We start from the raw sequence: 21,365 nt of genomic DNA, 5'->3' as shown, positions 1-21,365 counted from the left end.
AGATGGACTTCCATACAGAAGAAAGATGAGACTTCTTTATAGCTTCGGAGTTTGGCTAAGTCCAGACTCAAGGCAAATGGTCCTTTCCCCTTGCTGGCCATGTCAATTAAAGCAAGTTATACTTCCTTGTGTCTTAGGTATGTCTTCTGTAAAATGGGAATAATAAAAGCATCTCTTTCAAAATAGTGTGGAGATTAACTAAAATAAATTTGATGAAATAAGTGAATGGACAAGGCTGGGGAAATTAGTCCTAGTTTGGGGCTAGATCCTAGCATGAAAAAAGCATAGAATGCTGTCCTACTGGTTCCAGGGTCACTCTGGTACTGAAAGTGGTCAATCTGCTAGTTGAAACATGTAGCAGAGCAAAAGTGGATACTTCCAACTGATATGTCCATTCAGAACAGGATCCAAGTCAACAGCTAAGGAGTATATGGGAGGGTGGATATGGGAAACAAGATTCAATCTGGAAAAGATTAAAGACACAAACTCACAAAGGTGTCAGGATCTTATCTAGGCAAATTAGGTTTCAGACTGGGCTCTAGTTCCAGCTAGAGAAACCAAAGCAGAAACCTAGTCACTTAGTACAACGGAGAGTAGTCAGGGCAAACTTACTTGCCATATTGGCTTCCAGAAACTTTTCAGAATTTATCTTCATATGATACTTAGTCTCCTTGGGTTTTTGCTGCCCTGACTAAATAGATGACTGGATTTAGGTAACAGTAGATACACGGCAAAGGCCACACGTAATTAGAACTGAACTGGGAGAGAGACACTGGGGAGATCTGTCTCATTGGGAATTTATTTCCTTTTTAACAATAAGAATGAACAGAAAAAACTGTTGGGAAGGTACTGAGCACCATGTTTCTGGATATTTGAAACACAGATTGAAAGATCACTTAAGTGGCAAGGCGATTGTGAAACATTCATCTATCATGAAGGGATGTTGTAGATGTAAAACAATATTCCTCCTAACCATGTGGGTTGAATGACAGACATAAAAAATACCAGGGCTTCTTTCCTGGAACATGTGGCTATTATGTTACCTTATCTAGTCAATTTTTTTGTAGATATAAATAATCAATCTAAAAGATCTTGAGATGAGGAGGTTATTCTATATTATCTGAAATGGTCTTAAATGTTATCATGTATATCCCTTTAAAAAGAAGGCAGAGAGCCAGGAGTGGTGACTCATGCCTGAAATCCCAGCACTTTGGGAGGCTGAGGCAGGTGGATCACCTGAGGTCAGGAATTTGAGACCAGCCTGGCCAACGTGGCAAAACCCCATCTCTACTATAAATACAAAAATTAACAAGGAGCGGTGGTGGGCACCTGTAATCCCAGCTATTCAGGAGGCTGAGGCAGGAGAATCTCTTGAACCCAGGAAGCTGAGGTTGCAGTGAGCCGAGATTGTGCCACTGCACTCCAGTCTGGATGACAAAGTCAGACTCCATCTCAAAATTAATTAATTAATTAATTAATTAATTAAAAGGAAGGCAGAGGAATCTTACAGACAGAAGAAGAAAGGGAGAATACAGAGAGGGAGAGAGAGAGAAGTGTAATGTACAGATGGAGTACAGAGATGCGGCCACAAGTCAGAAAATGCCAACAGCCACCAGAATCTGGAAGAAGCAAAAACTGTATTCTCCTCTAGAGCCTCCAAAGGGAGTGCATCCTGATGATGCCATGATTTTGGATTTCTGGCCTCCAGAACAGTGAGGGAATAAATTTCTGTTGTCTTAAGCCACCCAGTTTGTGGTTATCTGTTACAGCAACCACAGGAAACTAATACACTCAGAGTCCAGAATTCCAAAGGACACTATAGATATGGATTATTTAGCTAAAGATGGAGCTACAGCAATCAAATCCCATTTACTCTTTCCTATTTTCTGCATTTCCTTATATATATAATCTTAGTTAAAAATGTCCCTTAGTCTAATTGCCAGTAGATATTACAACAGGAAATAAAATTTAACAGAATGGAAAACCCAAGGAGTTGGTAATTATGTAATCAGGGAGATTCCAGGAGGTAGTTAAACCACATTGCTGTCTCAATTTCCTCTCCAAATATATAGTGCCTATGGAGTGAAAGTTCTCCTTAGGCAACTATTAATCAGACTCCTACAATTCTTTAAGTAAGTCAATCAAGGGAATATGGGAATAATAAAAGCATCTCTTTCAAAATAGTGTGGAGATTAACTAAAATAAATTTGATGAAATTGCAGAGTTGCAGAATTATAAATTAAATATCCCAAAAAGGAACTGGAAGAACAGGGCAGATTCAGGTACCTCAAATATGTATTAATGTATTCACTCTTGCAATAAATATTGTTGAGCTCCTGATCATCTGAGAGATATATTTTGGTAGAAAGAATATAACTATAAAAAACATAGAAAGTTTCTTGCTTCAAGAAGCATTATACTTTGCTATATAACCTCTAACCTTTAGAGGACTAACACCTCTAAAGTTATCTCTACCTCTACCTCAATCAAGTCAGCCTTGACTGACTTATCTAAAGGTAAAATATGTGTAAATTTGGAAGTAAATAAGATAATCTCAGACAGTACTAAGTGATAAAGAAAATAAACAGGCTATGGGACAGAGAACGTCTGGTATAGGGTAGAGCGGTTAGTTGAGTGATGGGAGAGACATTTGAGTTGAGACCTGAACAACTAGAAAAATTTAGCCAGATGTTGATCCAATGATAACAAGTTTTAGGTAGTAACAGTAGTAAATGCGTAAGCAGAGAAACAACAGCAACCTCTAAATGGCCTTTACCAAGATAAGACAAGGTCATGTGTGAATATTTAAATAATGACTCTAGCTACTGGGACACAGTAAGGGGAAGGAGAAGAATAATGACTAGAGAGCCAAATGAAGCATCATGGGGACTTGTACCCTGGAGGTGAGGGAAGAGAACTTCATTGCTCAATTCCCCTTCATGTCTATTTCTCAGTTCCTCCTCACCCATCCTTGGGAGGGTACAGACAACATTTAGATACAGACCCTTCACCAAGTCCATGGTTACTTTATGCAAAAGAAAAGACTCTGGGTAAATGGATTCAAATGGCAATGGAATTCACTGCTGCCATTAAGTACCATTATGCTGACTGTCTCGAAATTTAAAATTTTGTGTTTCATACTCTGCTAGACTCTGCTGGTGGTCTTCGAAATACTGTGCATGTGCTTTCAAATACACTTGAAATTGTTGTTACAATTGTTTTTATTTGTTAAAGACAAGAAAACAATTGGATGTGTGATGCAGGTGGTGTCATCTTTGGAGCCAGATCCCAACAAATATTCACTAAACTTTTTAAAATCCATGAAAAAGTTATCAGAAAGTTACTGAGTTTTTATAGCTTGTATTCAAAGTTAGTATTTAAGCAGTTGGAAAAAGAAATCTCTGTTGAAAAATGGAAAATAATGGTACAAGAATCAGAATGTCGGGACATGGTTTTGCCCCTACCTAATTGTATGGACTTGAAAATGGTATTAAAGCTCCCTGATTGCCCATTTCTTCATCTCTAAAAGGAAAATAATAGACTAACACCTCTAAAGTTATCTCTATCTCAAAAATTTTATGAAAATATTCATTTTAAACAAATTTAGAGCTTCTCCTTTCCCTTTTTTAATGCACATTCTATATCTCATCTATTCACGCTGTTTTTCTATTTTCATTACAAGGGACTATTACTTTTTGAATGGCTTCATTGAAATGAACAAATAGAGTCAAGTCGAATCACAAAGTTAGCTTCTTTAAAATTTTCTTCTCTACAGTAAATCGAATGTATGGTTTCTATGTACTAGTCACATTTCCCTCCTCATACTTAGAAATCCTTTTCTGTTTTGTGGCTTCTCAAGGATTTTAAAAACCACTCATTGAAAATGGGACTGTCTGGCTTGTTTCATTTTTCCAAGAATATACAGTTATTCTAGAAGGCTTTGATTTCTGGAGAGTTTTAGAGTAAAGATATGAACACTGATGTCTCTCATAAAGAGTTATTTCTCTCAGATTACTTTCTATTTGGGAATAATAGTATAATTCTCAAAGAAATTTATTCTGTCCTTTAATATAGTTTTGCTCTTTTCTTCCTTGCACCAAAGATAGCCAATTAATTGTATGTATATTAAAGAATAATGCTAGAATCCTGAAGTCAGAGTAAAAACACATAATCTTGTTTTATTACCTACCTCATTTGTGTATTTGTGGAGGCCTTTCACATTTTGAAGATTTGGTTTATTTACCTTTCAACTGGAAAGAATGGAAAAAGTAGTAATATTAAGGTTTTTTTTAAGTTCTTATCACAATATAGGCATTGTGTCAAGCACATTACATTACCATTTCATTTAGTCTTCATAAAACTACTATATAACTATATTTTTTTAAAAGTTTAGAGAAGATAAGTTCAATGTCATATAATGACTAGTTGTATAATATCATATAACTAGTAAGGGATAGAGCAGAGATTCTGACTTTACATGGCTGCTAGACTGTAAAATCCATATGTTAATGTCTCTATACTATAAATATACTGATTTCTAAACTCGTAGATTCAAAATAACATGCTAATGTATAAGAAATTTCTTTATGGTGGGTGTGGCATCTTACTCCTGATACCCCAGGACTCTGAAGGCTGAATGGGAGGATTGCTTGAGCTCAAGAGTTTGAGATCAACCTGGGTGGCATGGTGAAACCCTGTCTCTATATATAGGAAAAAAAAAAAAAAAAAGCTAGGAGCAGTAGTGCATGCCTGTGGTCCCAGCTACTTGGGAGGCTGAGCTGGGAGGATCCCTAGAGCCTAGAAGGTAGAGGCTGCAGTGAGCCACGATTGTGCCGCTGTACTCCAGCCTAGGCAACAGAGCAAGATCCCACCTCAACAGAGAGAGAGAGAGAGAGAGAGAGAGAGAGAGACAGACAGGAAGGAAGGAAGGAAGGAAGGAAGGAAGGAAGGAAGGAAGGAAGGAAGTAGAAAAAGAAAAAGAAAGAGAAGGAATGAAGGAAGGAAGGAGAAAAAGAAAGAAAAGAAACAAGGAAGGAAGGAAGGGAAGGGAAGAAGGAAGAAAGGAAGGAAAGAAAAAAGAAAAGGAAAGAAGGAAGGAAAGAGAAAGAAAGAGAAAAAGAGAAAGAAAGAAGAGAAAGAGAAAGAGCCAAAGAAATAAGGAAAGAAAGAAGGAAGGAAAGAAAGATTGCTTTAAAAACTACTATGCTATATTCAGATAGGAAGGATGCAAATGATAAAGTTAATAAAAATGATGATACTGTTGAGAATGTTATCCTCAGAATTAACTTTAGAGGAAAAAAATGGTAAATTTACAGAATTTGGGAGGCTCATCAATTTACAGTAATGTATGCTGCCCTCATGTGGTATGCTATATAACTGCCCTATCTCTTTGCTCCTCTCCCCTCACATTAATTAAAATATTCCTGTCTTATGACCTGCTTACTCTGGAAGGGAAGTAAACAATAATAAATTATGTTAAGATAGGGATTAATGCCTGATGATGTGTTAATGTGTTTACTTGGGCATGTTAGTTGACTATTTAATAAGCAAATAGGAGAGCTTATTGAAAAGATAGAGTGAGGATCTTCTGAAAGAGTCATGGAGTAAATTCTACCAGAAAACTCAAAAAGTCTCAGTAACAGAAATCTCTTTCAGCCATCAATACCAGAGTTTACACACTCTAACTATAAATTCTATTCTTGCCTTGTCCATGTTAATATCAGAGTCCTGGAAGAGATGATTCAACTGATAAAACTAAGGTTATTACCCAGCCTCTTGAAAGCACTAATTGAAGAAAACACCTCTGGGGTAGAATAAGCTTCCATGATATCTGTTGACTCTTGTAATGATAACATAAAGTATCTTGATTCATCAAAAGGTAAAGATAAAATTTTCTTAAAGCCCATTAAACTGATTTCAGCATACAAATTTAAATGTAGAGCAACCAAAAGTCACAAATGCTCACTAAATGTATTGTTACTAGTCACTTGGTCTTTTCATTAAAATAATAGTTGTAGGAACATAATGCTTTGTGATAATAATATAGGACTCTAAAAGTGTGAGAGTACAAACTAGAAAAGTCACTTATTTGCTAATAACCTCATTGTAGGGGTTTTTGACCAGGGTCTCCAAAGTCTAGACAAAAAATTAATGAGATAGATATGTTATTGAACCCACAACAATTATATCCAATATTTCAGTGTGTGTTCAAATGTGAAAAATTTTTTCTTTACATAGAACACATGATTTATTAGATGACCCAAGGAATCTGCTATAATCCACTCTGAAAGTATAAAAGTGTACATATTACAAAAAATATTCAATTAATGATGATTTCTTCCAACAAGATATTCATGGTTTCATAGTCTCTTCAAGGAAATAGCTAGATAGAGGAAAACTCCCATAAAATATAATAGATTAAAAAACTCAATTCTATACAAGAAAAGCTTTTTACTTGTGAATGGAACAATGTAACTGATATCAAGATGGTATGCTCATCTATAGCAATAAAATAATTGAATAAAATATGAAAATTATCTGTCTGATACAGTGAACAGGAATAATAAACAAGAAGGACTCAGTAGAGAAAAGCCGTCAGAGATAAACTTAACCCCCTGAAATTGCTTTTACCCAGGAGACATTTAATGATTTGGGCTATAAGAAGGAGGCCAAAAAAAAAATTTATATATATATATATATATATATATATATATATATATGGGTTAGAACTTAAAAGGCCTTTGCTGGTGGTTAGAGAAATGGTAGAGTTTTGGCAGACATTAGAGACCTAATTTCCATGGTTATTTATCTTCTCAGTATATTTGCTGAAGTCTGGTTTTTTTTAAAGAGTAGCAGGGGGTGGTATGTTTTGGCTGTGTCCGCATCCAAATCTCATCTTGAATTGTACTCTCATAATTCCCATGTGTTGTGGGAGGAACTCAATGGAAGATAATTTTAATCATGCGGTAGGTTTCCCCCATACTCCTCATGGTAGTGAGTAAGTCTCACAAGATCTGATGGGTTTATCAGAGGTTTCTGCTTTTGCATCTTTCTCATTTTTCTCTTGCCACTGCCATGTAAGAAGTGCCTTTCATTTCCCACCATGATTCTGAGGCCTCCTCAGCTATGTGGAACTGTTAAGTCCAATTAAACCTCTTTTCTTCCCAGTATCAGATATGACTTTATCAGCAGTGTGAAAATGGACTAATACAGTAAATCGGTACTGGGAGTGGGATATTGCTGAAAAGATACCTGAAAATGTGGAAGCAACTTTGTAACTGGGCAACAGGCAGAGGCTGGAACAGTTTGGAGGACTCAGAAGAAGACAGGAAAATGTGGGAAAGTTTGGAACCTCCTAGAGATTTGTTGAATGTCTTTGACAAAAATGCTGATAGTGACATTTACCAGGGCTTCACTCTGGCTTTGACTCAGCATCATCCACAAACTGATATGATTATTCTTTAGCCTGTCTGCCTAGTATAGAAATGAGTGAATCCATTCTTAAGAAAGGTAGGATCATCAATAACCTTTACAGTTTTTAAACTAGTATCTGGAATTCCATTAAAAAGAAAAGTATAAAGTAAACCAATAGACAGAAAGAAGCCCAGGGCTCAAACCAGAAAAAAAAAAAGAGAGAGACTATAAAAATAGACTCACAGGTGATCAAGATATTGGACAATGACTTTGAAATAATATGTTTAAGTAATTCAATAAAAAGATGAAGAAAACAGACAGCAATAATTAATTCCATAAGATAACTGGAATCCTTAAAAGATAATCAAATCAAAAGTCTAGAACTGATGAGTTATGTCTAAAATTTTTAATTCACTGGATGCTTTAATACTAGATTAGATTAATTAGTTCCAGGATAAGTAAATTGGAAGACATGTTTTATTACATAATCCAAACTGAAACTAAATAATAGAATAAGAATACCGAAAATAAAATCCCTTTAGAGACTCATAGAACTCAAAGAGTACCCCTACTATCTATATAATTGGACTACCAGGAGAACAGTATAGAAAAATGAGTCAGAAATACTATTTGAAGAGATAATGGGCAATAATTTTCCAAAACTATGACACGTGTCAGTGTACAGATTTAAGAATATTTGAAACTTCCAGCATGCATAAATACAAAGACAACAAACAAAAACCAAAAATGAAACAACAAAACCATATGTCCACCATAAGAAGACCAGTAAAAATCAAAGGCAAAGAGTAAATCTTAAAATCTTCCAGAAAAGAAAAAAATGTATTACCATTAAAGGAGCAAGTCTGAGACTGTGATTTGACTTTTCAGTAGAGATGATTAAAGCCCAAGAAAATACACACCAAACAAACAAACAAACAAACAAACAAAACACCATTACCCTTAACAACATGAATAAATATCAAAGGTATTTTCCTAAGAGAAGAAAAGCCAGAGGACAAAGACTATGTATTTTATGCTTCCATTTATGTGAAATGTAAAATAAAAAGGCAATTAGATTGACAAAAAACAGATCAGTAGTCACAAAGAATTAGAGGCAGGAAGAGAGGATTTTTAACAAAGGAAAATTTGGGGACTGATGGGAATCTTTACAACATGAATATGATGGTTGTTATATGATTGCTGACACTTGTGAAAACATGTCTTATTGTAAACCTACGACTGGTAAATTTTATTGTATATTTTTTATATCTCAATAAAGCTTATTAAATATCAACTAGGTAAGGTATTCACTGCAACAATCACACAGGAACAGAGATGGGTTGTAGACAAAGTTAAAAGTTACTAAAATTTTAATATTATCAATAGTGTTAAATGTAATCATTTGTATCAGATTATACTAAGTCAAGAAAAAATCAGAGATTCATATTATAAGGCATATGGTTAACTACCTAAATTATAGCAAATAATTTATATGTATTAAGTTGTAATCATTGAATGGCATAATAATTTTTATAATGCAAAGTATGTGAGTATGATAAAGAACATAAAAGCAGGTGGCCAAATAAAAGAGAAATAGAATTATAGTAGATAAAACAGTCAGTTCAGGTTCTTTAAGAAGCAGTTACCAAGAGAAAATTAAATGACAAGAAATTTATTAAGAGAAACACATGTGAGAAAGAAACTGGGGTGGGGGAGAAGGGTTGGAGAATTTAAGAGCACCATCAGATCATGGGGCAAGTGTGATCTCAAGTGAAGAAGAGAAGAAAGGAAGTAAGAATATTAAATATGAATGTGTGTATGTATTTATAGATGTATTTATGTATGCACAAATGCATGCAGGATCATTGATGAATTTCATAATCATAATGCTGAGCGAAAGAAGGCAGACACGAGGCAATCTGTAGTATTTTATTCCAGAAAGCTCTAAAGAGACAAAATTAAGCCAAGCTAATAAGAATCAGAGTAGTGGTTACTCTGAGGGAGGAGTAACAATCAGAAGAAATAAGCAGCTGTTGGTTTGGTGCTACTGGACTCTTCCTTGATGTGGGTCTTGATTTCTGTGTGTGATCAATTCATGAAAATTTACAAAGACATAGGTTCATGATTTATATATTTTATGTATGCTATTCATAAGCAAAATACACATTAAAAGTACTGTGGGACAATTAACAGTGAAGGACATTCTATTACTGTTTTATATGCTACCTCTTCTTTTTTTGCAACAAATATATTACCTTATAATTTAAAAACAAAATTGATCAGAAACACTAATACATTCTTTTCTTGGATAAAGCAAAGTAATTGATTCAAATACATACAGATTACATTATTTTGAGCTTTACAAATAATAAGATATATGTCTAATGTGGAAGTGATGAACCATGGAAGTAAAAGAGAACTTTTCAGAAAGAGAGACTGTTAGGAAAGACAGAAGGATTGCCAAATATATATTGCATTAAATTGGAAGTGGTTTGTTATGGCTAGAAGCTTTGGTGATGCACAGTCTAGGACATATCAGTCAATTAGTAAAAATTTATGAATAAGTTAATGAGTAATAAAAGATACATATTTTAAAAATCACAACTCAATTTGGACTTTTTATTTTCTTGGTTAGATGATGGGGTTTCTCTGCAGCCTTTAAACCTGATTACAACTTTGCTTTGGAAACGTACCCATACTTGCCTGTGGGAAGAACTGTAGATTAAAGAGATCAGTGTCACATAAACCAGTTAGAAATATTATTGTAAGCCGGGTGCAGTGGATTACGCTTGTAATCCCAGCACTTTGGGAGGCTCAGGCAGGCAGATGACCTGAGGTAAGGAGTTCGAGACCAGCCTGACGAACATGGTGAAACCTTATCTCTACTAAAAGTACAAAAATTAGCTGGGTGTAGTGGCGGGCGCCTGTAATCCCAGCTACTCGGGAGGCTGAGGCAGAAGAATCCCTTGAACCTGGGAAGCAGAGGTTGCAGTGAGCTGAGATTGCACCACTGCACTCCAGCCTGGGCAACAGAGTGAGACCCTGTCTCAAAAAAAAAATATATATATATGATTGTAAATTCCCCGGGCAAGAAATGACCAAAGACTAAATCTGGATTACAGGAGGTAACATTTTATAATAGTTCTTTTAGTAATGCTCCTAAAACTATAGTATGTAAGTACCTGGCTATCCACACCTCTTTTTCACAGGAGCAAACTTTGCTAATAATTCATTAAAAAATAAAAACAAAAATAAAATTCCTCGTTAGTTACACAAAGTCAATATGGTGTTTTTCAGTGACCAGGTAGACTCAAAGCATTCATATGGAGACAAAAACAATCCTCTTCAGTTTCCGCCATTCTCTCTCAGTAGAATACACTCTACCAAGGAACGCATGTCCTACCTTCCATTCATGGAAATGCAGGCCAGAAGAGCCTGTGGATATGACCCACACTAATCAAATTCCAGTCCTATTCTATTTATAGAGTATCCCTTTGAAACACTTGATTCTTACATACTTTCTTTAATAGTTTTTTGTTTTGTTTTGTTTTTGGAGACAGGATCTCACTCTGTTGCCTAGACTGGAGGGAAGTGGTGCAATCATGGCTCACTGCACCCTGGGCTCAAGCAATCCTCCCGCCTCAGCCCCCTAAGTAGCTGAGACTATGGGTGCACGCCAATATGCCTGGCTAATTTTTGTATGTCTTGTAGAGATATGGTTGCACCATTTTGCCCAGGCTAGTCTCCACCTCCTGAGCTCAGGAGATTCGCCCACCTCAGCCTTCTAAAGGTGCCTGGCTAAAACACTTGATTTTTAAAAAAGGAAAACAGACTATAATATATTCCCTCTGAAAGTAAGCTTAAAGTCTCCTCTGTATTTCGCTTATATTCTTTCTGTAGTACATGAACATTTTTGAAAAAATTAATATCACCTCTCTTATGGTGTAAGGCAGGTTGATAAATTCATTTGAATGTATGGAAGTGTTAGCTCTTTTCTTTTTTGTCTACCAGCATAAACATTAACTTTTTTAACCTGTACTTTCTTGGAATGTGATGTGACAATGTTTTCAGAAAATAAAAATAAAAGACTTGTGTTTAAAAATATTCATACATATATGTAAACAAATATCACTCTCAGTTATATGGGGCAGTGAGCTAAATATTTAGTGAATTTAATATTTAGCTAATTAAGAATTCTGCTACTAAAACCTACACCTGGTGAAATAGACATAATTGCTGGGTATCTGCCAAGGGGTTTGCAGGCCACTGATGAGCAATGTAAGTATTACAGTTCAAATATGCTTTCTGAAATTGAAGTATTTTTCCATTGTCCAAAAACAGATCAAAGTAATTGTTAGGATGGTGACATAGGTCAAAAATTGTCAAGATATTCAATGCATAATGAATATATATTGAATGCCTAGAAGAATAGTGAGACCAGGAAAAAGTGTTTTATAGGGAAATGCTGAGGGCCGGAATGGAAGTTGACATGCTTATTTTCTAACTTTGTAGTTGATACTGTGGTTGCAGGGGTACTTCATGTTAATGGATCCTAGAGAAGATGAAAGGCATATAGAAAGGCTTATCAGCCACCAGTTTATTAAAGTAGATGCATGAGCTTTAAAGACTGTGAAAGAAATCCAGAGCAAGACACCTAACAAGAAGATTCCAAAGGGTCAGAAGAGATTTAAAAAAAACGATTTGTCAATAATTTGAGAGGTGAAGAGTATGACAAGTGAATATGAAGATCATGAAAAAAAAGGGATATCTGCCTCCTTAGATTTATATGTTAGATCTAAAGCACATTCCTTCTAGAAATAAACCAAAGTTAGGTAAAGGAGCCATTCACAATCATCACGCAGTTGCTTAAAAATGCATGTTTCCGGCCGGGCACGGTGGCTCAAGCCTGTAATCCCAGCACTTTGGGAGGCCGAGGCGGGTGGATCACGAGGTCAGGAGATCGAGACCATCCTGGTCAACATGGTGAAACCCCGTCTCTACTAATACAAAAAATTAGCTGGGCATGGTGGCGCGTGCCTGTAATCCCAGCTACTCAGGAGGCTGAGGCAGGAGAATTGCCTGAATCCAGGAGGCGGAGGTTGCGGTGAGCCGAGATCGCGCCATTGCACTCCAGCCTGGGTATCAAGAGCGAAACTCCGTCTCAAAAAAAAAAAAAAAAAAAAAAATGCATGTTTCCAGGGTTTGCTCAAAGTTGTACACTCTGGAGTTGCATTGACAGCCCAACAACCTTTTATATGATTTATTTTATATATTTTGTTTTAGTTTGGTAAGAACACTTAACATGAGATCTACTTCCTTTTTAATTGTATGATACGTTATTGTTAACTATAGATGCAATGTTGCGCAGCAGATCTCTGGAGCTTATACATCTTATTTCACTGAAACTTTATGCCTGTTGATGAGTAACTTCTCATTTCCAGCTCCCCCCAGCCCATGGTAACCACCATTTCACTCTTTGATTCTATGAATTTGACTACTTAGAGATTTCATATAAGTGGAATAATACAGTGTTACTCTTTCTGTGACTGGTTTGGCTCATTGAGCATAATGTCCTCAAGTTTCATCCATGGTGTTAGGCCTTGCACAATTTCCTTCTTTTTTAAGGCTAAATACTATTTTACTCTATGTATATTCTCCATTCATCTTTGAAAGGTGTTTAGATTACTTCTACATCTTGGCTATTGCGAATAGTGCTACAATTAACATACAAGTGCTAAAATCTCTTTGATATCTTGATATTAATTATTTTGGATAAAATAGTAGTTGTATTGCTAGATTGTATAATAGTGGTATTTTTTACTTTTTGAGAAACCTCTATACCCTCACTATCTGCCTAAGTAATTTCTTCTTAACTCCTATATCATTACTAATTATAGGTCTGCTCACATTCTATTTCTGCATGATTTAGGCTTGGACTTTTCTAGAGATGTATACATTTATTCCAGGTATTCAGTTTTTTGACATATAATTGTTCATGGGACTGTCTTATAATTATTTTTATTTCTCTGACATCAGTTATAATGTCCCTTCTTTCATTTTAGATATTATTTATTTGTGCCTTCTACCTTTTTTTCTAGGAGCTCTCTAAGGGAGTGCACATATACTTATTATATCTTCCCGATAGATTAACCCTTTTGACAATATTCAGTGTTCTTCTTTGTCAACTGTGACAAATTTTGACTTAAAATTTATTTCATTGAATATAGGTAAAACCATCCCTGGTCCCTTTTGCTTATCATTTGCATTGAATGTATTTTCCCATCCCTTCACATTCAGTCTATGTGTGTCCTTAAATCTAAAATAAATTTCTTGTAGACAGCATATCATTGAGTCTTAGTTTTTTAATCCATTAAGCCCTCTATGTAATTGGATTGGGAAATTCAATCTGTTTACATTTAAAATAGTTATTGACAGGGAAGGATTTATTATTGACAATTCATTAGTTGTTTTCTATTAGTCTTATTTTTTTCTTTGTAATTTCTTTGTAATTCCTTTCACCTTATTTGTCTCTAACTTCTTTAGCTTTCCTTCTTTCTTACTTTTAGGGCTTACATAAAAATATTTTATAACAGTATGTTCTAATTATACAACAAGTTATATCACATGCAAAAACGTTTTACACTTTAACTTTTCCTCTTACACACATTTTATGTTAATGTCACAACTTATATATATTAATATTGCATGTCTTTCAATAATTCTTTAGTTATAATTACTTTTAAAGCTAGAATTGAAAGTTATTCACCACCATTATAGTAATACAATAATCGGTATTTATTTATATATTTTCCTTTACCAATGAGTTTTATACTTTCTTAAGCTGTGAGATTGCTGGTCAGCATTCTTTCATTTCAACCTAACCTGTTCAGCATTTCTTGTACAGCAGATTTAGTGGTAATGAACTCCCTTAGCATTTGTTTACCTGAGAAAAAGTTTATATTTCTCCCTCCTTTATTAAAAAAAAAATCCAGGTACAATATTTTTAGTTAACAGTTTTTTGATTTTCTTTCTTTCAGCACTTTAAATATATCACCTCATACCTTTCTTGCCTGAAATAAAAATTTCTGGTGAAAAAATCTGCTGGTAGTTTTATGTCAGGAAGAAGGGAGTAGGGAAGTGTCCCTTATCGCTGAACAGTCACTTTTTTCTTGCTGCTTTCAAAATTTTCTCTGACTTTTGACATTTTGATTATAATGTGTCTCAGTGTAGATTTATTTGGATTTATTTTATTTGATGTCCTTTGGGGTTTTTTTGGATCTGAACATTCATTTTCTTCCTCAGATTTGAGAATTTTTCAGCCATGATTTCTATTTTTTCTTTTTTTTTCTTGAGACAGAGTCTTGTTCTGTCACCCAGGCTTGACTGCAGTGGTGAGAACTCAGCTCACTGCAAACTCCACCTCCTGGGCTCAGAGGATTCTCCTACCTCAACCTCCCAAGTAGCTGGGATTACAGACACCCACCATTATACCCAGCTAATTTTTGTATTCTTAGTAGAGACAGGGTTTCACCATGTTGGCCAGCCTGATCTTAAACTCATGACCTCAGGTGATCCACCTACCTCTGTCTCCCAAAGTTCAGGGATTATAGGTATGAGCCATGATGCCTGGCCTCAGCCATTACTTCTTTGAATATGCTTTTGAGTTTTTTCAGAAACTTTTCAGAAGGAAAAAGCAGGTTTTAGCTGTCTCTTGTTTTCTAGGACAGTCATACTTTCCATGTTAAAAGAAATTATGTTGCCTTTTTTTTTTTACATGTTTTTTTCGTCCTTGCTGGCTTTTTTCACAAAACTCAAGGCCTGTTATGTACATTATCATGAAATATGAGAATGTAGCTGATAAAACCTATATTCTAAAAGCTAGGAAAAAATAATGTGACAAGTAAAATGATTAAAATCAGAATAACACTATACTTTTGGAGAGCAGCATTGAAAACCATAAAACAATGGAGTTATTGCAGTTCTGAAGAAAAAGTATTTCCAGCCTAGAACTCCACTCGACTACATCCCAGTAAAGTATCAAAGTAGAATAAAAATAGGAGTCCTTTAAAAATTGCCTCCCTTGCTTTCTTTCTCAGGAAGCAACCTGAATTTTGAGAGTAAATCAAGAAAGAAGACACTGATCCAAGAAGAGGCTATCTAACATAACAGGTGAATCTCAGGATCATGAGGAATGGGTCCCAAGGTGACAGTTCAACAGTGCTAGGGAGCAGCTATTCCACTTTCAAGCAGGAGAGTGGAAGATTCAAACTGATAGGACTCCAAGGAAAAATGTTAAAGTTTATATTATGCTGTGAGTGGTGTGCTAAAGCCAGTTGCTATGGACTGAATTTTTGTCCCAACAAAATTCACATATTGAAATTCTAACACTGTGACTGTATTTGTATATAGGGCATATATAGAGACAATTAATGTTAGATTAGGTCATAAGGGTGAGGTCTAATCTGATAGGATTAGTGTCCTTATAACAGGAAAAAGGAGATTGATTGCTCTTTCTTTCCCCATATTCAGAGGAAAAGCCATGTGAGGATGCAATGAGAAGCCATCCCATCTGAAAGCTAAGAAGAGAGCCCTCACCAGAAACTAAACCCTGACAAACATTGACCTGAGACTTTTTAAACCTTCAGAATTGTCAGAAATAAATTTCTGTTGTTTAAGCCACTCAATCTATGGTATTTTGTTATGAAAACCTGGGCAGTATAAGACACTAATGCATACTGATTCTAGAGAATCAATGGTTAAATATTTAAAACTTTTGCCATCCCCTTTTAAAATGCTGATAGCTTGAAATTTGCCATGGCAAGAGCACCTACACTCTCTAAATTAACAAGCACTACAATCAGTGCTATCCCCTTGCCCTCAAAAGCCAGATCATAAGGATATCACTATTTTGTGATTATATTTACTTCTCTGCCTGACAGTTTGTAGATGAATTAGTTATATGTAAATAAAAGCAAGCAAAGTAAAAATAAGGAAGCTCTGAACTCCTAAGAAACTGAAAATATTGCATAAGAAAGATATACTTCCTAAAATAATATTCGTCCTGCTATAAATATTTGCATGATTATAAAAAGTTAAAACTGAAACACTGATTTAACTAAAATGATGATTTATATAAAATGGAGACAGAATAATTGTTATATATGTGAATATATTTCTGAAGGCTCTATATAAGAAAGTATAGGCTGGGCTGGGTGGCTCATGCCTGTAATCCCAACACTTCAGGAGGCTGAGGCAGGCAGATCACCTGCAGTCGAGAGTTCAAGACCAACCTGACAAATATGGAGAAACCCCGTCTCTACTAAAAATAGAAAATTAGCCAGGTGTGGTGGTGCATGCCTATAATCTCAGTTATTTGGGAGGCTGAGGCAGGAGAATTGCTTGAACCCGGGAGGCGGAGGTTGCAGTGAGCCAAGATTGTGCCATTGCACTCCAGCCTGGGCAACAAGAGCAAAACTCTGTCTCAAAAAAAAAAAAAGAAAATGTAATACTGTAGTTATCACTTTCATTTTATAATTAATATATATACAGAAAGAAACAGGGTCGTTACCACTATTAACAACATGGAAAATGTCATAATTTGGAAAGTTATTACTGTTCTTCAACCTATTAATAAGCTGAGGTTGCAGCACAATTAGCTCAAACTTTAAGGACAGACAGTACCTCAAAGGTTAGACAAAATGTGAGTGCTGGCTTTCTGTGCCAGAGCTCTGTGAATGATACAAGCTGTTATCTTTTTTTTAAAAATGGAATAACAGAAGGAAATAGACTAAGAATTGGAAAGATAAAATTTGCAAAAAAAATGGTCGAGAATTTTCAAAAAATTATGAACTAAGTTAAACCCTAAATTTGAAAAACTCAAAGAACCTAAAACAATGTAACTATTACACACACACACACACACACTCTCTCTCTCTCTCTTTCTCTCACATACACATGCACAGTCCTAAATTCTTCATAGTCAAACTGTGTACAGTGAAAGACAAATAGAAAAATCATGAAAGACACTAGAAACAAAACACATTCTATGGAGAGAGGAATATAATTGTTACAACAGATTTTTTGCCAGAAACGTTGTAAGAAAGAAGATAAAAATTGGCATTTTTAAGGTACTGAAAGATAAAATTTGTCAACCCAAATTTTAGACCCAGTAAAAATGTACTTGTAAAAATGAAAGAAGAGACTTATTTAGACTAACAAATTCTAAAATAATTTATTACCAGCAGATCAACAGTAAAAAATATAAAAGAAGTTTCTTGAATCTGATATCAGACAGAAACACTATTCACACATGCACACACAAAAACTATTTATAGAAATGGTAAAAATTTAGATAAATATGTCTTTTGTTCTCATTTTAGTTTCCCTAAAATAATCAGTTTTCTATAGTAAGAAAAGAAATTAACAATGTACTTTGAATTTATAGACTATGCAAAGTTATACACATGAGAACAGTATCATATTGAATGAAAGGAAGAACTTGGGAATATATTGTTCTAAAGTTCTTGTATAACACATGAAGCAGTATAAAATTATTTGAAGGTAGATTTTTTTTTTTTTTGATACAGGGTTTCACTCTTGTTGCCCATGCTGGAGTGCAATGGTGTAATCTCAGCTCACTGCAACCTCCGCCTCCCGGGTACAAGCAATTCTCCTGCCTCAGCCTCCCAAGTAGCTGGAATTACAGATGCCTGCCACCACACCCAGCTAATTTTTATATTTTTAGTAGGGACAGGGTTTCACCATGTTGGTCAGGCTGGTCTTCAACTCCTGACCTCAGTAATTCAACCACCTTGGCCTCCCAAAGTGCTGGGATTTCAGGCGTAAGCCACCATTCCCAGTCGAAGATAGCTCCAATATAATGTATAGTAACTTCAAAAACAAAATACTTAAGTATACATCTAACAGAATATGTACTGCATCTGATGAGGAGTTCACTCGCAATGTCAGGCCAACATTGTGAACTCATACATACCACAAAACACTCAAAAAGAATTCAAGGACCTAAATAAATTGAAAGCAATATTAAGATTAATTGGAAGACTCACTGTAGCATAGATTTCTACTCTCCACTAATCTGTCTATAGACTTTTTGGGATTCCAAACAAAATATCAGCAGATATTTTTTCATTGAAATCAACAAGGTGATTCTAAAATTCATATGGAAACAAAGGAAGTAAAATAGCCAAACAAAGTTGAAAACAAAAACTGAGCTTGACAACTAACATTATCTGATTTTAAAATTTGCTATAAAGCTGCAGTAATTGAGACAGTGTGGTGTTGGTGAAAGATCACTACCATAGATTAGTGGAACAGAATAAAATGTCTAGAAATAGATCCAAATATATGTAGTCAACTGCCTTAAAACAAAATTATAAAAGCAAATCATTGGTGGAAAGAGAGTTTTTTTCAACAAATAATCCTGGAAGAATTGGACATTCATACATACAAAAATAAATCTTAACGAGATTTCAACCCATTCCATGAACCTAAAAATAATATCCAGAACTGTATGCTAATAATATAGATCTATAATCTGAAACTAAAGCTATAAACCTAAAAGAAAAAAAAAAGCTTTTAAACATCAAAGAAATCTTTGCGATTTTAGACTAAGTAAGTAGTTCTTATATATAACACCAAGGTCATGATCTATAATAAAAAAGATATATTTCATAAAAATTTAAAACTTCACTTCTAAAAAATATTGAGAAAATTAAAAAAACAGGCCACAGAATAGAACAGAAACTTCACCAACAATAATACATGGATATAAAATAAGCTCAATGTCACTAGCCATTAATGAAATACAAGTTAAAACTTCAAGAAGATACCACTACACACCTATTAGAAGAGAGTGAAGAGAAACTAATAATACTAAGTGATGGGAAAAGTAGAAGCTTCGAGGAGAGTGTAGGGTTAAGGAATCTTCTGTGTTCTCTCTCCAGGAGGTCCCTCACGTGCTTCTGATATTTCAATTCTTGGTGTTCCCTGCCTCCCTATAGGAAGCTCCATTAAATTCCTCACAGTGTAACTTGCTTCTAAGTTTGTTCTTTTTCTTTGCAACCACATGCACCATAAGTTAAGGTTTTGCTGTTATCGAGCACCTGCTTTCCTTTCCCTCTGACTTTGCTTCCTAGCCCAGATGTTTGTTTTGTTGAAGTCTTCCTCCAGAAGTTTTCTAGCACATTCCTCCATTATAAAAAATAGGTGCATTCTACACCTACCGGAATCAGTCATTGTTCAATTTTGGCTATTTTTGCTTCCCTGAGATGAACAATTCCCGGGCCCGGAAACACTGTTATTTGACTAATAACTAACCCAAACCTGGACTCAATCTATCATAGGCCTTCCTGTGTTCTCTAAAGTATGCCTCATCTTTGCTGTGCCTTTCATTAACATTCCAATGCTTTAAATCTCTGGAGCACTTTCCTCAGGGCACAATCAGGCAATTTCACTATCTTCACCTAAAAATAAAATACGGTAGCTGAGTTTCTTAGACATTATTTGAGTACTTTATTCTCATCTTAGTAGCCATCTTGTATCCAAAATAATCTAGTTCTCTGAATCATTTTGTCAAATCATTATCCGAATCTATGAGAGGTGTTTTCCCAGTGATCCTTACTACAGGATCCCTAAATGCAACTTTAAAAAGAGAACTTCCAATGATTTTTTGTATTGGACACTTTAGAAACCTTCTTAGCCTTTAGGCTCATAGTATTTTATAGCTTTTGTTTCTTCAGATTCAACTTGAAAAAAATGCCATATCATCTTAATTACATTTTCAAAAAGTACTCCAAATCTTTTCTTTGTTTATCAACAAAATGTACCTACCTTCTATGGATGAAACAAAAATTTAAGTGTGAGAATTCTCAAGTTATTATCAGAGCATTTATGTTCAAGTTGAACCTGTGAATGCCTTGAGCCTGTGGGCAAGTCACATAAATTCAAAGTTAATTATTCCAAAATTTACTTCCAAAGCACTGGTGACAATTCAAAATAACAATAACTTTGAACAGAATTTTAGACAGACTATGTCTGAAAGAAACAATTTTCTGAACTTCGTATAGCTGACAAACACCTTAGGAAGAGCCAACGGTATGTAAATGAGCAGAATCTCATGTAAATTCATGCCTTAGCAATTCCGGCTCAGAAAAGGCTATGCCTGTTTAGTAAGATACAGTAGCTTTCCTATTAAAGCTAGTGTCTTACTAGCTTTAATAACAGTGACTATAAAGGCCCTTCCATCCTGTTCATTTGCTGACTCTGTAGAGCTGGTTTGTGTTTATTAAATCTCCTCCTACTACTTCCAAGACCAAAGCACCTCCTCCCCTTTTCTGAGACAAACAACATGACTTTTGCCATAGTTTGAGCAACTTCATACACGGTCCAGCCTCCTTTGTTTAAGTTTCTTTATCTGTAGAAACAACTAAAGTAGTCTCCCATATATCTGTGGTTTCACTTTTCAAGGTTTTAGTGACCTGAGTTAAACCACAGTTCAAAAATATTAAATGAAAAAATCTATAAATAAACAATTCAGAAGTTTTAAATTGGGCACTCTTCTGAGTAGCGTGATGAAATCTCACGCCATCTCACTCTGTCCCACCTGAGACGTGAATCACCCTTTTGTCCAGTGTATTTACACTGTCTGAGCTATCCACCCATTAGTCACTTAGTAGCCATCTGGGTTATTAGATCAACTGTCATGGTATTGCAGTAGTTGAGTTGCAGTAACCCTTATTTTACTTAATAATGGCCCCAAAGTGCAAGAGTAGCAATGCTGGCATATCATAATTGTTCTGTTTTACCATAGTTATTGTTATTAATCCCTCACTATGCCTAATTCATAAGGTATACTTTATCATAGGTATGCAAGTATAGGAAAAATCCTAGTGTACATAGGGTTCAGTACTACCTGTCATTTCAGGCATCCACTG

Source organism: Aotus nancymaae, unplaced genomic scaffold (genome assembly GCF_030222135.1).
Source record: "Aotus nancymaae isolate 86718 unplaced genomic scaffold, 86718_ANA_hifiasm-v0.15.2.pri h1tg000059l, whole genome shotgun sequence".
NCBI lineage: Eukaryota > Metazoa > Chordata > Mammalia > Primates > Aotidae > Aotus > Aotus nancymaae.
Note: the sequence above shows the minus strand (reverse complement) of the source record.